At 38.5% G+C, this 18,590-nt stretch overlaps 1 protein-coding gene across 2 annotated transcripts in view; it reads left to right on the top strand.

Moving 5' to 3' along the window:
* CHSY3 (chondroitin sulfate synthase 3) overlaps positions 1–18,590 on the top strand; it is a 284,216-nt gene that overhangs the window by 124,061 nt on the left and 141,565 nt on the right. The window lies entirely within an intron of this gene.

Raw genomic sequence — 18,590 nt, 5'->3', positions numbered from 1 at the left:
GCACAGTACTGGGTTCATTCACAGCGGGGAGAAAAGTGTGTCTCAGAGTCTGATCTCTTGGAAGAAATAACCATCTCCTTGGGATGTTAGCTACTCAGCTATTTGAATCCTCCCTTCACGTAAAAGTAGTCATCTGTTCAAGTATAGAGAAAAGAATGTAGATTGGGTTTTAATCCCAGGGTCATTAGTATCGGCAATGAGATACTTATTTTTAGAATCACTTAGCCTATTGACCCTTAATTTGTGGTGCTATTTGACTGTTAAGGAATGACTGTGAGAGGATGGTAAGGGAGATAAATATTATTAACCTGAACTTGATCTTTCATTAGCCCCTGTGATATGCAGTGCTACTGAATTCAAAAGATACCTGTTTTGGTAGGTTAATTTCTGCAGCAGAGGGAGTTCCTGACATTTACATTTCTTTTGTATTTAACTCTCTGTAAGAAATGACTTTAAATACTTCTGCCTAGCAAAATGGCAGAATTTTCATATGCTGTAATTATCCTTTCCTTTCTGTCCCCAGATCATTTGTCCCCGAAAAGGATTCAGTTAGAGTGAAAAGGACCCTTCTTTATGTTTATCTTCTTGCTGCTGCTGCTGCTAAGTCGCTTAAGTCGTGTCACAGCCCACCAGGCTCCTCCATCCCTGGGATTCTCCAGGCAAGAACACTGGAGTGGGTTGCCACTTCCTTCTCCAATGCATGAAAGTGATAAGTGAAAGTGAAGTTGCTCAGTTCTGTCCGACTCTTTGTGACCCCATGGACTGTAGCTCACCAGGCTCCTCTGTCCATGGGATTTTCCAGGCAAGAGTACTGGAGTAGGGTGCCATTTCCTTCTCCTTTATCTCCTTGCTGTTGCCGCTGCTGCTAAGTCGCTTCAGTCGTGTCCGACTCTGTGTGACCCCATAGACGGCAGCCCACCAGGCTCCCCCGTCCCTGGGATTCTCCAGGCAAGAACACTGAAGTGGGTTGCCATTTCCTTCTCCAAATGCATGAAAGTGAAAAGTGAAAGTGAAGTCGCTCAGTCGTGTCCGACTTTGCGACCCCACGGACTGCAGCCCACCAGGCTCCTCCATCCATGGGATTTTCCAGGCAAGAGTACTGGAGTGGGTTGCAGTTGCCTTCTCCGCCTTTATCTCCTTGAGAAGTTATAAATCAGTATTGTTCTGTTGCCTTCTCATATTACAGCTGATTGTTATTAAACTTGAAAATACACTTCTTAACTTACAAAGTGACTGTGCTATTTTTGGTCATAATTATAACTTTATAGAAAAGGCTTTATAAACTTTCTCTGAAATATGACCATAAATTTGTGTAAAGAGTAAGTAATGTAGAGATTTTTCATGCATAGATTCATACCCTGCATGCAGAGATTGGAAAAAATGAAGTACATCAAAGCCTTAGTGATACTGTGAGGCAGCTAATTCTGTTGAGGGATTCTCTACCTTCGTCTGCACAGTGCATCGTCTGACTATTTTTGTCCTTTTGCCAAATGGTTATTTCCCTCTACATCTGCAACAGAAGACAATGAATGTTCTGTGGCCTGGATAGAAAATGTTGATCTGCACCTCATGATACAATATGTGAACCATTATTGTGGTTAAGAATGTATGACTGGTGTTAAGTAAAGTTGTAACAGAAGTCATTAGGAAAGAAGAAGCAAACTTAGTTACAAGATTATCTTTACTTCCCAGGCTCTTTTCCTTTTCCACCTATGGTAATTAAATTTACTTGAAATTAAATTTTACTTGAAAAACAAGAAACAGTGTAACATTAATGCCAAAATTAGGAGGTTTCTATAGTGGAATGGTTCCTCAGAATCTATTAGAGATGGAAGAAAAAAACTGAAATATTTTCCAGATTTTCAAAATGAGAAAAATGTCATGAAGATGTTATAACTATAATTTCTTATAATATCTTCATGACATTTTTCTGATTTTGATTTATCTCTAATTAAAGATACACCAAGAGCAAGGTGGCAATTGTGTGGTAGATTCCCTTTCTAAGGACATCAGAGTGATTTAAAAGAAAAGTATCTACGAGGATAGAATTCCAGCAACAGGATAGTTCATAGAATGAAAATAGATGATGAGATAGAGAGAAAGTGTGGGGGGGGTGTGTGTGTGTGGGTGTGCACGCGCGCAACATGCTCGTGAGAGCCTACATTAGGCAGGAAGTGGTGGAGCAGGAAAGACAACTTTGTGATTATTTCATTGTATTCCTAAAGTTACTTGACTGAATGCTAAAGCATTTTATTAGACTGTTTAATATATCGGAATTTTGTTGCAGTCATTGTCTAGGATTTAGAGTTCCTCCCCGTGGCATAAACAGTTTTCTTTCAGTTCAGTTCAGTCGCTCAGTCGTGTCCGACTCTTTGCAACCCCATCAACTGCAGCACACCAGGCCTCGCTGTCCATCACCAACTCCTGGAGTTCACCCAAACTCATGTCCATCGAGTCGGTGATGCCATCCAGCCATCTCATCCTCTGTTGTCCCCTTCTCCTCCTGCCCCCACTCCCTCCCAGCATCAGAGTCTTTTCCAATGAGTCAACTCTTCGCATGATGTGGCCAAAGTACTGGAGTTTCAGCTTTAGCATCAGTCCTTCCAAAGAACACCCAGGACTGATCTCCTTTAGGACGGACTGGTTGGATCTCCTTGCAGTCCAACCTACACACAAATTGTGGCAAAGGGATTTGTCCTGTAAGAACTTTACTGCTGTACTTTTCTCTTTGTGATATCTGATTTTCCAGCACTCCATTTTGAAATAGTCTGGATATTAGTCTAAGTAATTCAAATTTTAACACTGACACTATGGATTTAGGGAGGTTGACTTAGGTGAAACTAATCTATTTCTTCCATGAGGAAAGTGAAGAGTGTGGCTGTAAACATTTTGAACCTCAGTCCAGAGTTTTGTGATCTGTTGAACACATCACTGATTGCTGAGAATCTAGATATTTGGAAGCTTAGGTGCATGAGCACTAATTGAGGCCATTGGATGTCTTCCCATTAAATTTGAGATAAAGTTGCTTTCAAAATAAATTGAATTTTCAACCACTAATCAGTGACCATTTTCATGGAAACATGGAGTAATTGTCTTGCATTTAGAGTGTACTGTGAGCAATCAAGTCTCAGGGGAAGCTTTCTTTGTCCAGATGTCAGCCTTAGATTGTCATCAGATGTCCAGAGTACCAATTTCCATATCTTGTGACAAGATAGTCATTCTAAAATTTGCTCCCTCAAATTATTCAGACATGTAATGATATGTATTTGAGACTGTGAAAAGGTTCCAACTATCCAAACTGCTTTTCTTTGCCCATATTTGATTTTGAGGCAGTGGGGAGGTCTCATACTAGCGGGGAATTTACTCAGTAGTCTATGATGAATTCTCTATGGGTCTTACATTTTCGGTATTATGAAATGCTGTAAATTATAACATGCAGCTATGATGTTGAAAATTAGAAAGGCAAATAATTTGAGACTTCATGGGCACTCAAAATGAGGAAATGATTAGGTTTCAGAAAAATGGATTCTTCACATCAAACACCTAAATGAACAGTTTTCAACCTAAGTTGACACAGTATTTCTTGAGGAAAGAGAAAAAGTGGTTCTTTCAAGGCTCCTTTTAAAGTTCCTCAGTGTATATACCATACAGATCATTTTGGGAGGCCAACTTATGATTACATATACTAAGTCTGTTTGTTTTCAGAAGAAAAAATAATATTTAGTAAGATCAAGCAGAAAAAAAAAAGTTTGGGTATTTCTTTAACAGAAGCAAATTCATATTGATGAGTAGATATGATGGCTAAGGAAGACCGATTTGTCTCCACTGTTGGGCTACAGCTCACATCTTCACCTATCCTGTCGTCAGGAAGCTGCTGCAAGGGCTGACTGCTAACAGCTCAAACCGTCTGCTTCTCTGGGAATTGCTGTTAGCACAACAAGAATTATCTTACCCTTGAAGGAGGCATCTGTTTTCACCCAATGATGGACTGATAAAAGGGTATAGAAGGAGGCCGCCTCACTTCCAGGTGGAATACACTCTGATGTGTAGGTGGCCTCCATTCTTCTCCAAGCAGTCACAGTGCAGCTGGACTCTACTTGAGACCATGTCAAGCTTAACCTCTTCTGCCCTAACTGCTTCCCTCACTCCTATTCATCCAAGGGTGCTCCCTCAGTAGACCTGTGCACCTGAGCCTGCCTCTGGGCAACCCAATCCAAGACAAAGGTGAATGCTGCGTTTCATCACCTCTACTCTTAATTGTTGGTATCAAGTGTAAGAGACACCTGAAGTGATGCACAAGCTGTCGGTTGCCTAGCTCCAGTCATCATACTAAACTAACAATGATAAAAATAAAGAGTGTTTTCTGAGAAGTATGTTCTAATTTTGTAAAGATGAGGCTCAGAGAAAGAGAAGGTCACAGATAGTGACTTTAAGATACTGGTGTATGGGTCATTAAATTTCCATTTTTGACATTTTAAAAGATTTGCTTATTTTGATGGTCATAAAGCTGTATTTTAACATAGTTATAGGTAGGCAGTACAGAGACAGAGATTAAATGGATAACCATTGCATTCCAAAATTCAGAGAACGTAAAAGTATTTCTTACATCTTTTATCCATGCCTGTGTCTTTCTAAATTATAAATTAGAAAGAGTGCAAAAAGGGGACCCTGATAGAAGTGATAAAATCTTTCTAAGAAATTTTAAGGAAAGCTGGCATTAAGATTCATGAATATCCTGTTACCAGATATCATTACTACCTTCTAGATTTTCATTTGCATATGAATTTATTGAAGCATAGCATTTAACTAATATGCATTTCCCCCCAGACAGTAATTATTCAGGCAAATCTTTAATTAGATCAAGGGAAAATAAATATTCATATACCCTAACTTTGAATTATTTGCACCTTCTATTACAATTTTTAAATGATAAATGCTTATCATGCTATCAATTCCTTCCTGTCTACTGACTTTAACAAGCCAAGCTCATCATTTTGTTCCATCAACATCTTGTATATATGACAGGGTTTCAATATTTATTTGTTTTTTATTGATATATTGTGTTTATGTTCTAAGTTTGATAAAAATGCTCAATAAAACTGTGTTTTTAATTTTTCTAAATAACAGTGAAATCAATCTTTTGAGGTGAAATCAATCACTTTCTTCTCATGTAGGGACATGTTTATAGTGGTTACAGTTAGCAGGACTGTTATTATGGGGTAAAGTGGTACCCTGATGTTTTTAATCTTCCTCGCTCCTCATGTAGCAAATAAACATTAATTCCTTATTTTGTTTCTTGTGTGAAAAGCCCTCGAGCAGTTTGCGCTTGTTTTAATGGCACATGTTATCTAACTCTCATTAGTAGAGACACAGGAATGTGTTTAGAAAAGGAGTTTAAATTTCTGGTTCCTTAGCAAGCTCGTGAGAATAACTTACAAATTTCTACCCTCAAGAACTGACAGCACCAAATTTGAATATAGAGAGTTAAGTAACGGACCTCAGGTAGTTATCCTAAAACCTGAAACCCATCTAGAGCTATAACTGACCTGGCAAGCAAGCTGAAATGTTTCCCTTAATCTTGATATAAATTTTAGGTTAACAAGCAGTCCTCTTGTTTTCAAGAGTACCTTTCCTAACTAGATCAGAAAGGCTAAAGTCTTCCGTGTTAGAAATTAACTTTTATTTATTTTTTAAGTTAGTTTGGCTTTTGTTTTGTTTGCTCTACTAAACTCTAACTTTATTTATTGTTAAATGTCTAGATAATGTTAATTGTTGAAATAGGGAGTCATCTATTTTCTTGTCTTATAGTCTGTAATACCAGGTGAATGATTCACCAAATCTTTTCCTGAGGATAGATTTTAATAAAGAGATAAGAGATCAAAAGGCTTCACTGAGGGCCCAGCTGGTGAAGAATCTCCCTGCAATGCAGGAGACACAGGAGATGTGGGTTTGGTTCCTGGGTCAGGAAGATCCCCTGGAGGAGGGCATGGCAACCCACTCCAGTATTGTTGGCTGGAGAATCCCATGGACGAAGAAGCCTGACGGGCTACCCTCCAGAGGGTTGCAAAGAGTGGGACACAACTGAGAGACTAACACTTTCACTTTTCAAGGCATCAGAAGGAGATTTTGCACGGATTTGGATGTCTGGGATGGGGAAAACCCAGAAATTGGAGATAGGTAGCAAAGTTATTTGAGATATTTCCCATTTCACAGTCTTCCCTACATAGGTCTGTTTGCATTGTCTGTTTGGCAGACAGGAATAATGCATATGCTTTCCCTGAGTCAAAGTGTTAGAGCGTTAGCCATCTATAATCCTAAATGAAGGGTGCTGACTCTACGGTTATCTTTTGCAGTACTACTGCAGAGTGTTTGGCCTTCTAATTTGAAAATAAGTCACGTGTAACACAGATTATCCATTTGTTGCATTTGATATAATGTAGCAGAATAAGTATGCACACGTTTTTACAATGTTTATGACTGTGCTGAAGATCATGGGACAAGAGCAGCCTTTAAAACGTCTTTTAAGACAAGTATTGGCTTCTGAATTTAATTACAATTTAGCTCTAGATTCAGGATCAGTGTATTTTTACAGTGAAAACCATTTCACCAGGCAAGGCTTCTTTTATCAGCTTTGTGGTTGTGTAACAAATCTGTGTGCTATAAATGAGAATTTGGAGCAGGAATTTGATGATCTCATACATTCCTTCATTCATTTTGTTCATTAAGCAAGTATTTATTAAGTGCCTACCCAGCGCTCTTCACTGTGCTCAATTCTGGGAATGCTGAGGTGAAAAGGAGAGCAGACACCTGCCCTAATAAAACTCAAGGTCTTTTAGAGGAGACATAAACAGGAAAATAAATGAGATAAGTATAAATCTTGAAACTGCAGTGAAGGGAGCTAAGGAGGTGATGTGAAAGAAAGGATGGGGAGAGGTAACTTCATGGAAGTTGTTTAGCAATGATCCTGCCATGGGTGATGGTTGGTGTATCTAAGGGGAGGTGCCAAGGCCAGGCTTCCTGGCGCACACTGAGTGGTATTGCAGGCCAAGCTGTAGCACAAGAACGGAAAGGTAGGCAAGGCCCCCATCTCTTAAGGTCTTATAGACGAATGGGAGGGTTTTATTTTAAGGAAAGTGGAAAACCATTCGTAGTTTTCTAACAGAGAAGCAATGTGATCTAATTGGGCATCCCTAGAAGCTCAGCTGGTAAAGAATCTGCCTGCAATGCAGGAGACCCCAGTTCAATTCCTGGGCTGGGAAGATCTGCTGGAGAAGAGATAGGCTACCCACTCCAGTATTCTTAGGCTTCTCTGGTTGCTCAGCTGGTAAAAGATCTGCCTGCAATGTGGGAAACCTGGGTTCGATCCCTGGGTGGGGAAGATCCCCTGGAGAAGGGAATGGCAATGTTTTTAAGAGATTTCTCTGGAGAAATAGAATAGAGGCACAAGGTTGAAAGCTGGGAAATCAGTTAGGCTGCTGAGATGCATGCTCATGAGCGTGAGAACAGTGCGAATAAGTAATAAATGATAGCAATATTTGGAGATAAAACCACCAGAACCTGCTGATTTTAAAACAGAGAAGAAAAACAATAATTAATTTGAGCAACCTAGGTGAATGGTTTATTGAGATGACAGATACCAGCCTGGGGAGGCAGTATCAAGGTGGGGAATCAAGACTTAGATTTGGCCACACTGAGGTTAAAATTCGTTAGACATCTGATATGGAGACAGCAGGTATACAGCTGAATTGAGTCGATAGCATATAGACCAGAGTTAAAAATGTTGTACATATGCTAGAAGGTATACATTTTCAGTGGCAGTTAAAGGCCTAGAACCAGATAAGTTTGCTTCAAGCAGACAATATAGATCAAGAAAATCTAAACCTGACTGATGTCAAGGAATTCATTGTTTAGAAGTCAAGTAGAGAAGAAAGAACAAGGAAATAAGCCCAAGGAGTTGCTGAGAAAGAAGGATAAAAATCAGCAGAATATGGTAACATGGAGAACAACGTAATTGGATACTTTGAGAAGGAGACAGGAGGTCATCTGTGGCTAAAAAATGAATCTAGAGACATGGTCATTGAATTTTAAAACACAGAGTTTGGTAGGTGACCTTGATGAGGAATTTCAGAAGTGTAGTAGACAGACGTCGGATTGAAGTGTACTGAAGCATGATTGGTAGGAGAAAAAGAGGACAGAAAGAAAGTTAAGCCAAGTCTTCTAAGGGCTTTTGCTTTGAAATAGGGACAAGAAAAATGGTTGCTGGAGAGAAGATGAGGTCAAAGGAAATGTATATTTTTTAAAGATAAAAAACTGTTAACCATGTTTGTGCATACTGATGAGACTGACCTAATAGAAAGGAGAAATTCAAGTTACAAGACAAAGATAGTATCTTGCAAAGTCCCAGAGGAGACAAAGCAGGGTGCGATGCAGAGTTAGAAGTTGAAAAAGCGTCGGAAGAGGAGAAGTTGGCCTTTAGTAAGAAAAGAAACTCCTCCTCCATCGTGACAGGATGGACGGCAGAGAGGATGGGTACAGATGCAGGCAGGTTTGTAGATTCAGTGATAGGAAGGTGGGGAATCCTCACCTAGTAGCTTCTATTTTCTCAATAAAGTAAAAAGTATAATCATGAGCCAAGAATGAGTAAGGGAAGGAATGGGACAGTTTAAGGCAGAAGAAAATGTGTCAAATAATCTTTCTGAAGAGTAGGAAATGGTCGTTATTAGAAAACAGAAGGACTTCCTGGTACTTTTGAGAGCCACCCGATATTGGCTGCTGTGAATCTGATTTGGAAGCAGTCGGCCCGTTGTGTGATTTCTTCCAGCAATATTAGATGCTCAGATATAGATGTAGATAATGGCAGAAAATTGGGTCAAGGTTTTTCTAGGGTGGCCAAGAAATTGGGATTATTTATAAGGCAGCAACTATAATGATGGATGATGGAATAAAAGTCAGATGAGGAAATAAGTGGGCTTCCCGGTGACACAGTGGTAAAGAACCTGCCTGCTAATGTAAGAGCTGGAAGAGACCTGGGCTGATCCCTGGGTTGGAAAGATCTCCTGGAGATGGAAATGGCAACCTACTCCAGTATTCTTGCCTGGAGAATCCCATGAACAGAGGAGCCTGGAGGGCACAGTCCATAGGGTCACAAAGAGTCAGAACATGACTAAGCGAATGGACAACAACAGCAAAGGAAATAATTAGAAGTTGAGAGAATGGTGATGAGCGGTGAAAAAAGTAGATGGGTCAGTGACAGTGATTATGAGGTAGTAGAATTTTTGAGTTGTGTGTGTGAGTAAATGAAAAGGGTGGGAGGATGTAGTCAGTACTGATACTTGTATACAAGATGAAAGCTGGTAGAGAATTCTCAGTTGAAAACTAGGACTAGGATACTGGGGGAGCCTAAGAAGGAGAATAGGGAAAGGTTGTTAGAAGTGATGAAGTCGAGGAATTAAGACATCAGAGTATTAGATGGGTCATTTACAGGATGTTGATCACCCAGAAGGATAACAGAGGAGATACCCATGTTGTCAGTGAATCACCCGAGTTTGATGAATGACCCAAGTGAGAAAGTTTGATGTATGACATAGTTGGTTGGCATAAGCAGTTAGAGTTTTTAATGGGATTAATTGTATTACAAATATGAAAACGGGTCAAGAACACACATCCCCACTTCCCGGCCCCAAGGCACACAGAGTATAAAAGAAAATGGAAAGGCGTTCACTAGGAGAGGCTGGTTTAAAGAAAAAAAAACAAAACTGTGCTCAAATTTGGGTATAGCAAGGTAAAAGAAATAAAGAGAAATTCAGAGTTGAGGAAAGTTTGGTGATCATAGATAATGGCATTTTAGAGGACACATACAAATGTTTAGAGGCGAGGAAAATTAGAAAATTTGCAGAGAGTCAACTGGAGATGAAAGTCCAAGTCAGAATAAGTGATTTGATCCAGAAGTTTGCTTTCTGCTGGTTGCCAGGAAAGTGCAGGTGAAATTAGTCCTGAACGTATCCACGTGAAATGAGGCCCAATCAATTCTGTCTGGGTGCCTGAAGATTTCCCTGGTGTAATGAAGGTGGTACTCTCCATGGGAGGAGATGGTAATGTGGGGGCTCTGTGAGTACCGTTAGCAGCTAAGGATATGGGGATGTTCTTTGGCTTGCCTCAACCTGGGTCCTGCTCAGTCAGGCGAGTCTTCTGAGACAGAAAATGTCACTCTTATGCGTGTGCATGCTCAAAGTGGGTCATAGTTCTCAACCCTGCCAAGTGAAGTGAAAGTGAAGTTCCTCAGTCGTGTCTGACTCTTTGCAACCCCATGGACTGTACCCGACCAGGCTCCTCCGTCCATGGGATTTTCCAGGCAAGAGTACTGGAGTGGGTTGCCATTGCCTTCCCCAGGGGATCCTCCTGACCCAGGGATTGAACCCGGGTCCCTCGTGTTGTAGGCGGACGCTTTACCATCTGAGCTAAGTGTGCTTCAGACTTCTTGCTGTGGAAAATGCTCTGTGCTCAGTGGCAGGGCAAGGAGTGAAGCAAATTAACTTTCATAGAGTGTCTTTCTGTGCCAGTTCTTGACAACCTTGTCTCATTTACTTTGACAACCTTGTCTCATTTACTTTGACTTCAGTCTACTTTCCTGCACATTTTGTAAGCAGCAGTCCCAATTCTTCTATGATCAGTAAGGCTAGAGAATGGGAAACAACTATTATAACTCCTGTCATTATACTAACATCTTTAAAATTACCTCATTACAGAGGAAAAAGTCCTGCCCAGGGAGGCCACTTTATTATTATTGAATTATATCTAAGTAGAAATGATCCTGCGTTTAGAACTTGAATCTCTCTGTCCTAATCTTTTTGAAGGTTAGGAAGCAATGGGGCTTATAGTGAAGGGGAACTACATTATCCATGACAAAAATGAAACTGACTAATAATTAAATGCCATGTGTGCTGTGCTGTTCTTTTAGTATATGCTAAAATAAATGGTTGCAGTTTGAGGAGATGGGAGGGATGTCATCATGAAAAAACAAAATTAAAAATTGTTTAGTTATTAAGGTACTTCAAAACTTGATGTTTTCATTTCGACCTTAAACTTGTAGATTAATAGATTTCGTCTTGGGTTTGTCCCAAATAACTGCTGACCAACTAATTTTGAGGGAAGCTGTACCTGGACACACAGTATTAAATATGATGTATTTCCTGACATGAATAAACTTGCCTTCTAGTAAAAGATGCAATCAGATGGCACCTTACCATCCTCATTGGAAGAGCAGGGAAGCTAAACTTGTCAGGACAGACTTCTCAGATGAATGGAGCTCTAAACATCAATAAATAATTTTCTCTGTGACCTCTGCATGAAATTAGAATCAATTTTTAAATTTACTATTAACATGGTTACCTAGAAAAATCAGACTTTCAGTGACATCTTAATTGGTAGCAAGTTAGTTATAAAGAAGTTCAGTGTATTCAGTTGTTATCTATATGGAAGAGATTAGATTTTAATTATGTAATTATTAAATTAATACATTAATTATAAAATTTGCTAAAATAAAAAAATCTAAAAATAGTACTGTTTCTCCTCTCTTGTTTCGGTGGGTACATGTTTTCCTGTATCTTCTGTAAATATAAGAAGCATAAATAAGTCAAACTTAAAAGTATATTTGAGAAGCTATGAGATCTGATTCTGCAAAAACCTCAGGATAATAAAAATAAAAGAGAAAGTATTTTTTTTTGTTATTGACCATTGTAAAATGTTTACACGTTCAAGAATGTATTCATATATCTTTAACTCAACTCACCTTTTATTTGATATTTCTTCTTTAAGATTTAATTACTCTTAGGAATAGTAATGACTCATTTATCCAACAAATATTTATTTTTCCCCTACTGTATGTAAAGTACCATGGGAGTTCTTACTATGATATGAAGATAAACTAGACAGGAGCCTCTAGCCATAGCATCTTACAAATACAATCTAATTACAAGTTAAATACAGTCATCTCTCAGTACCCTTGAAGGATATTGATCCCAGGACACCCCTTCCCACTCCAGGAGAGCAAAGTCCATGGATACTCAAGTCCCTTAAAATGATGTCATGTTTGCCTATAACCTATCATTGTATTATATATGTACATATTTTAACTACTTTTGTAAATTCAGTTTTTAATATTTTGATTCCCTTTTTGTAATTATTGAGTAGAGTATATTTTCAGGGTTTTGTTTAACTTGCAACTCTAGGAGTATCCATCCTTTTTCTTTCTTTTTTAAGTAAAAAGTAAGTATAACCTCATCTGCTTTGCATGCATCTGGCTTTAAAAATGGAGGAAGCAAGGAAAAAAAAGCAAAGAAAGAGGAGGAAAAAGTGAAAAAGTCAAGTATCTTTTAAAATATGAAGTGAAATATGTAGCACAGTATTCTTGCCTGGAGAATCTGATGGACAGAGGAGCCTGGTGGACTGTAGTCCATGGGTTGCAAAGGGTCAGACATGACTGAGCTACTAAGCTCACACGCAAGTACTTCCTGTATTCCTACTCCTTGGAGACTCTTTCTGTGTACTTTGTAATTCCTTGTCCCTATTTCATTTTTTCAGTTTATGATTTTCAGTATGCGCCTCTGGAAATTGAGCACTCTATATATAATTATTTCAGCAGAAGCAGTTCTTGTATCCCTTTAAAAATATGGAGCACAGATTGGGGTAGAGGCACAATTGGGGGCACAGATTTATGTCTCTACTTGTCTCTAGGTGAACTCTCATCTTCAGTCAGGAAACAAACCACCCCATGTCCAGACTGGATCCCACCCTTTTTTCTCCTCTATTTTTCTTCTTCTTTGATCTTGTTATGTAAACTTTGTCCAGGTTCTTCTCTTTCTAAGTCCCCTTCTAATATATGAGATGATGAGCACAGATGCCAGGATTTGGATTGTGAGCAAAACCCAGTTTTCAGCCCTCTTATTTTCTCCTTTACCAAAGTTACAGGAGGAAACATGGGATAGTGGTTACATAACTGATATGTATAATTTGGCCCTAAGTCATGAGATATATTAATACATTTCTAAGCTGTCACTTTAGAACTTGATGTGAAGTTTCTAAATAAAAGATAAGGTATGACATTTATTTGGCCAGAGTTGAGAGTTATGGTTTTCACGATTGGCAAGAAATTTTCACTTCAAGAAGATTTTTTTTTTTTTAATGATTTTATTGACGGAGACTAGAGCTCCTCTTTATGTCAGCTGGGAACATGCTTGCGTAGTACAAACCTGCTCTTATGAAATAAAATAATTCATTAAAGCTGTGTCCCTTTACACTTTGCCGACAGATAGCTGGCACTTGCCATGAAAAGGAACAAGAAATCATTCTCAGATGTTCCCTTACATGGTGTCCAAATGTAGCAGCTCCTCTAAATCAAGAAGTCTAAGTAGACTTCTGGGAAAAACCTTTCAAGGTGTTCTGACACTGAATATATATATATATATATATATTTATATATGTGTATACATACATACACACTGAATATATATATGTATACATATACATATATATGTACATACATACATATTTTAATTTTAAAAGGTGCTATCAAAGGAATAGCAGGAGAAGTTTGCTTAATAAAGTAGAAGGATAAACTCCACTGGAATTTGCTTTGTAAATGTCTTGATAAAATACTGTTTGATGCACTCATTAATTAATGCCTACTTGGGTGATTCTCTTTGATGACCAACAATCAGTGACTGATAGAACGTTTCCCGCACATCTTCCCATGTCCTTAATTGAGAATGTCAGTAACTGTGTCCTTCCCATGTCAATTCACAAATAGGAGGAAATAAAGTTCTTCTGCACCATAAAGTTGGTACAATGAAGGAATAAACTTGTTATCCCTTTGCCCTCTTGGTTGGGTAGTAAAATTCCTCTATGGTTTGTATATTTGTGAATGCCTTGCCAGGGGAGTTTAAGGTAGAGCCTTGTATTAGTATCTTAAGAGGTTTTTTTCAACCCTTCAAAGGCACATAAGAGTATCTTTTGTGAGTATGATGTGTGAGCTGTATCTCCTTAATGTTTGAGCACTAAGAACCCAGATTTCACTGCTAAGCCACCTGGGGTCTAGTCCTTGTGTGGACATTCCAGGGAGAGGACTAAAAGCGCAGCTGTAGTTGGGCTGTGCTTGGGTGTGGCTCTTTCAGCCTGTGTATCCCTTTCCAGTGTTGTTCAAGTGCCGCCAGTAGCATGTCAGTTACCTTCTATGATTTCTTTTTAAAAGCTTTCGGAAGAATAATTCAAATTAGCTTCCATTTGTTATATTTTCTTGTTTAAAAATAATTTACATTTCATTTGCAGTCTTTCCAGACAATATATTATTGTTAAAAGGGGAATTTGTAAATGATACCATCTGCCAGCTAACGGAAAGCCTAGTGCTCTGTCTACACAAAGAATACCAATTTTTTGTTATGTTGTATAATCTTGATTTAACTGACTGCTTTTTTTAACTACCAGAAATTTATAAAGAAATAATAATTTAAATGAATAGTACGCCATAGCTAGTTACAGATACTACTTGACCCATTACAGAAGATTTTATAAGCACTGACATTTAGGAACAAAAACAAAAAATATGTGTAAAAATTGGAAACCTGATAAAAAGGAAAGAAATATGGACAAATGAATCCAAATATCAGACATATTTGGATTCAAACTCTAGATAAGGACCTGTCTTCACTGACAGGGGAATAAGTATTGTAACTTAGCTTATGTAAATAGACTCATTTCCAATATTGACATTCGTCTGTAAATACAAATAGGCAGTGAGACACATCAAGGTTTGAGGAAAACCAGCTGGTAAGATGGTCACCAAACTCAGCTGGCAAATGAAATCACAATTTATCTTTTTTCACTGTAGGATTGTTGCAATAGCAACATGGCTGTGTTAATTGTTATACATCTGTCTTTGGACTATTAATATAGTTATAGCTAAAAATATGGTATATTTGCATGTATTATTTATTATAGAAAAATAAATATAAAATATTCTTAAACAGAAGACAGTCAATTTTAGAGTTCCGTAAAGCATTATCATTTTTTGCCAACAAAATATTGATATAAAAAGTATTCATATTTACAGGTAAATCTTCAATAAAAAATCTGGAACAATGTACACGAAACACTTACATCTATCTCCTCTGAGGTGGAAGGGGAAGGGAAAAGTGGCAGTTTACTGCATGAAGGGAAGCCTCATATTATATTCTGTACAAGTCTGTATTATTCGAATTTTTTTTTTTTTTTACTTTACGCAAGCTTGTATTTCGTTGCAATACAAGAAGCAAAATAGAAATCAAAGTTGATACCTCCCATGTTGTACTTTAGTGTCAAGAAACAGGGATTCTTAATACACACCTAGGTAAGAGGGCGTGGGCGTGCTGGTGTTCATTCTCCTGTAATTATTTTTTTATTGGCATATAGTTGGTTGGCAGTGTTGCATTTCTTTCTGCTGTACAGCAAAGTGAGTCAGTTATACACACACATATATATATATATATATATATACACTCTTTTAGATTCTGTTCCCATATAGGTTATTACAGAGTACTGAGTAGAGTTCCCTGTGCTATCTATACAGTGGGTTCTTAGTGGTTATCTATGTTACATATAGTAGTATTTATATGTTGAATTTGTTTTTAAGATAAAGATATATTTATGTTGTTTTCTATAAGTAAAATATAAGGAATATAATTTAAAATCACCAAAACCAAGAAGTTTAGTTATTAAATCACTGTAGAAGTTTTTTTTAGAGAAACTAAACTTCTTGAGATATTTGTACATCTGTCTTTAAGATCCTACAAAATTGTTATTCTTTCTAGCCTATTTTACTTTCCTAATCTCAGAAAGACATATTTTTGAGAAGAAAGGGAACATTTATTTTTTTATTTGTTTTTATGATAAATTTATTTATTTTAATTGAAGGCTAATTACTTTACAATATTGTATTGGTTTCGCCATACATCAACATGAATCCACCACAGGTGTATACATGTTCTTACTCAATACACTGATTGGGAGCCCATAGTGAGCCTGAAGTATTCACAGTGCAATCATTAAATACCAGAAACTCATACCATGTGGATATATATAATAGGACCCCAAAGAATGATTTAGAAAATTATCATATGGAGTCATAAATACCTGGGTGGGAGTGGGGAGGGATATTTTCTGAGGTGAAGGAAATCTTAACTACTTAGAATGAGAAGTCACAATCAGGCAGTTGAAGAAAGAGACATTCTTATGGGCAAAGAGAGAGGTAGCATTTAAGGCATATTCACGGAGAAGGAAATGACAACACACTCCGGTATTCTTGCCTGGAAAATTCCTTACTCCTGGTGGGCTTTAATCCATGGAGTTGCAAAGAATCTGACGCAATTGAGTGCACACACGCAAGGAGCAGAGATCAAGACAGATGAAAAGCAAAACTGATGAAGCATTTTGAAGAATCTAACGGGGGAAAACAAGTTGAAGTGAATTGTGAATGGGCTTGTAAATCAATTGTAGAATTAGAGCTGCCAGAGGAGGTGACAAGTGGCATAAAAATAGATGCCATACATTGAAATGACAGAGCATGTTTGGAGTAGAATTGAGAATGACAACTGTGTGCATTTGGTTTTTGAAACAAAAGTGTAATATACTGAAAGGATTAGAGCTGGGCCAATCAAGAACTATAATCTGCCTCCTCTTGGCTTTTCTAGGTATATCTGTGTTATCCTTTTTTTCTTTCTTGGCAGATGAGTTTACAGGGACTCTCAGTTCACGCTGCCACAGACGGTCACTTCCCCAGCTCCCTCTCTGCATGGTGTACTCCCCTACACAGAAGTACTGGGATCCCCTCTCACCCAAATCTCTCATCACAAAGAGAGAGGAGTCTGATTAGCCAAGCTTGCTTCCAGAACCCATGCAGTCACCCTCCAGTGAGAGTTGTGAGCTGCTGCTTGTACAGTCATGACTCCTGTGCATTAACCCCAGTGTGGGAGTGCAATTCTCAGAGAAAGGGGGAAGTCGAGTTATCAACCAGACACTTTCTCCCTCTATTAACTCTATAGCTAGTCACCATGTAATAGCCATTGTAGATATTTCCCTTCTGGAATGATGATTAATAAAAATAGTTCTAAGAAATATTTCGAGATGAAGCATTGCTCCCATGCCTCTGCTCACACCAGTTCACCACCAAGAATAACTATTTTTATTTTAGAACTTTTCTGATCTGAGAGAAAAGAAACAGGGATTTTAGTCAAAAGGAAAACAGACTTCTGTCCAATCAAGAAAAATTGAAACCAATCATGGAATTTTTTTCCCCCAGTTTTCAAATGGAGCCTACGTCTTTAGCTATTGGTTTCTACATCTTAAATCTATTTGAATGTAATCAGCTAATATCTACAGGCTCTGATTATTCTTTGCTGCCCCTATTTCACAAGTGGAAAACAGAAGCACTTAAATTGTCTCAAAGCTACATGAGACTGAGAAGAATGGACTCGAATCAACAAACCCATCACTTTAAGTAATGGAAAAGGCTCTGATGCTAGAAAGAATGCCTGGGAGAGACAAAAAGGTATAAACCATGACAAGTAAACAATGTAAAAAGTTAATAATTGTGAAAGACATCGAGTGAATTGGTGAACTCCCCAGCATTGCATAATTAACTAGTGAGTCACTTGTATGGTGTTAAATGTTATAAGTTCAGAGGAAAGTGATATTTAGCATGGTTGGAGGTGTTTAGCAATTTATGTATTCCTGGGTAGAGACATTCTCCTTAAATTGAGCAATTAAAACAGAATTTGTTGTAAAAAGGAAAATAGCTGCTATTTATAAGACATAGTAACATAAAGGGGACTGGAATTACAGAAAGTGAAAGTGTTACTCACTCAGTCATGTCCAACTCTTTGCTACCCCATGGACTGTAGCCTGCCAGGTTCCTCTCTCCTTGGGATTCTCCAGGCAAGAATACTGGAGTGGGCTGCCATTCCCTTCTCCAGGGGATCTTCCTGACCCAGGGCTCAAACCTGGGTCTCCTCTATTGCAGGCAGATTGTTTACCATCTGAGAAGTAAATAAAATAAAAACTAGGAGATGTAATTGATTTTCAGTAACACATGAATGGTATAGACGACGAGGGCAAAGACAGAGTAAGGACCAAAATCACAGAAATTCAAGGAAAGCAAGAACTGTAATTAAGCAGAAGCTGTTGCAGGAAGGGGAACCCCTTCCAGGGCCCGAAACTGGGCTCTTGTCTAACACTCGGAAATGAATTATCTGAGGAGACATGTGTGCTGACAAAGCAAGAGATTTTGTTGGAGAAGAGTGCCCGGGTGGAGAGCAGTACGGTAAGGGAACCCGGGAGAACTGCTCTGCCATGCGGCTTGCAGTCTCAGGCTTTATGGTGATGAGATTAGTTTCTGGGTTGTCTTTAACCAATCCTTCTGACTCAGAGTCCTTCCTGGTGGTGCATGCCTTGTTCAACCGAGATGCATGCCAGTGAGGATTCTGGGAGGTGGTTGGACATGTGGTATCTCCTTTCGATCTTTCCCGAACTCTTCCGGTTGGTGGTGGCTTATCAGTTCTGTGTTC

This window comes from Budorcas taxicolor, chromosome 7 (assembly GCF_023091745.1).
Source record: "Budorcas taxicolor isolate Tak-1 chromosome 7, Takin1.1, whole genome shotgun sequence".
NCBI classification, from domain to species: Eukaryota; Metazoa; Chordata; class Mammalia; order Artiodactyla; family Bovidae; genus Budorcas; species Budorcas taxicolor.
This window is presented reverse-complemented; position numbering and strand designations above follow the sequence as displayed.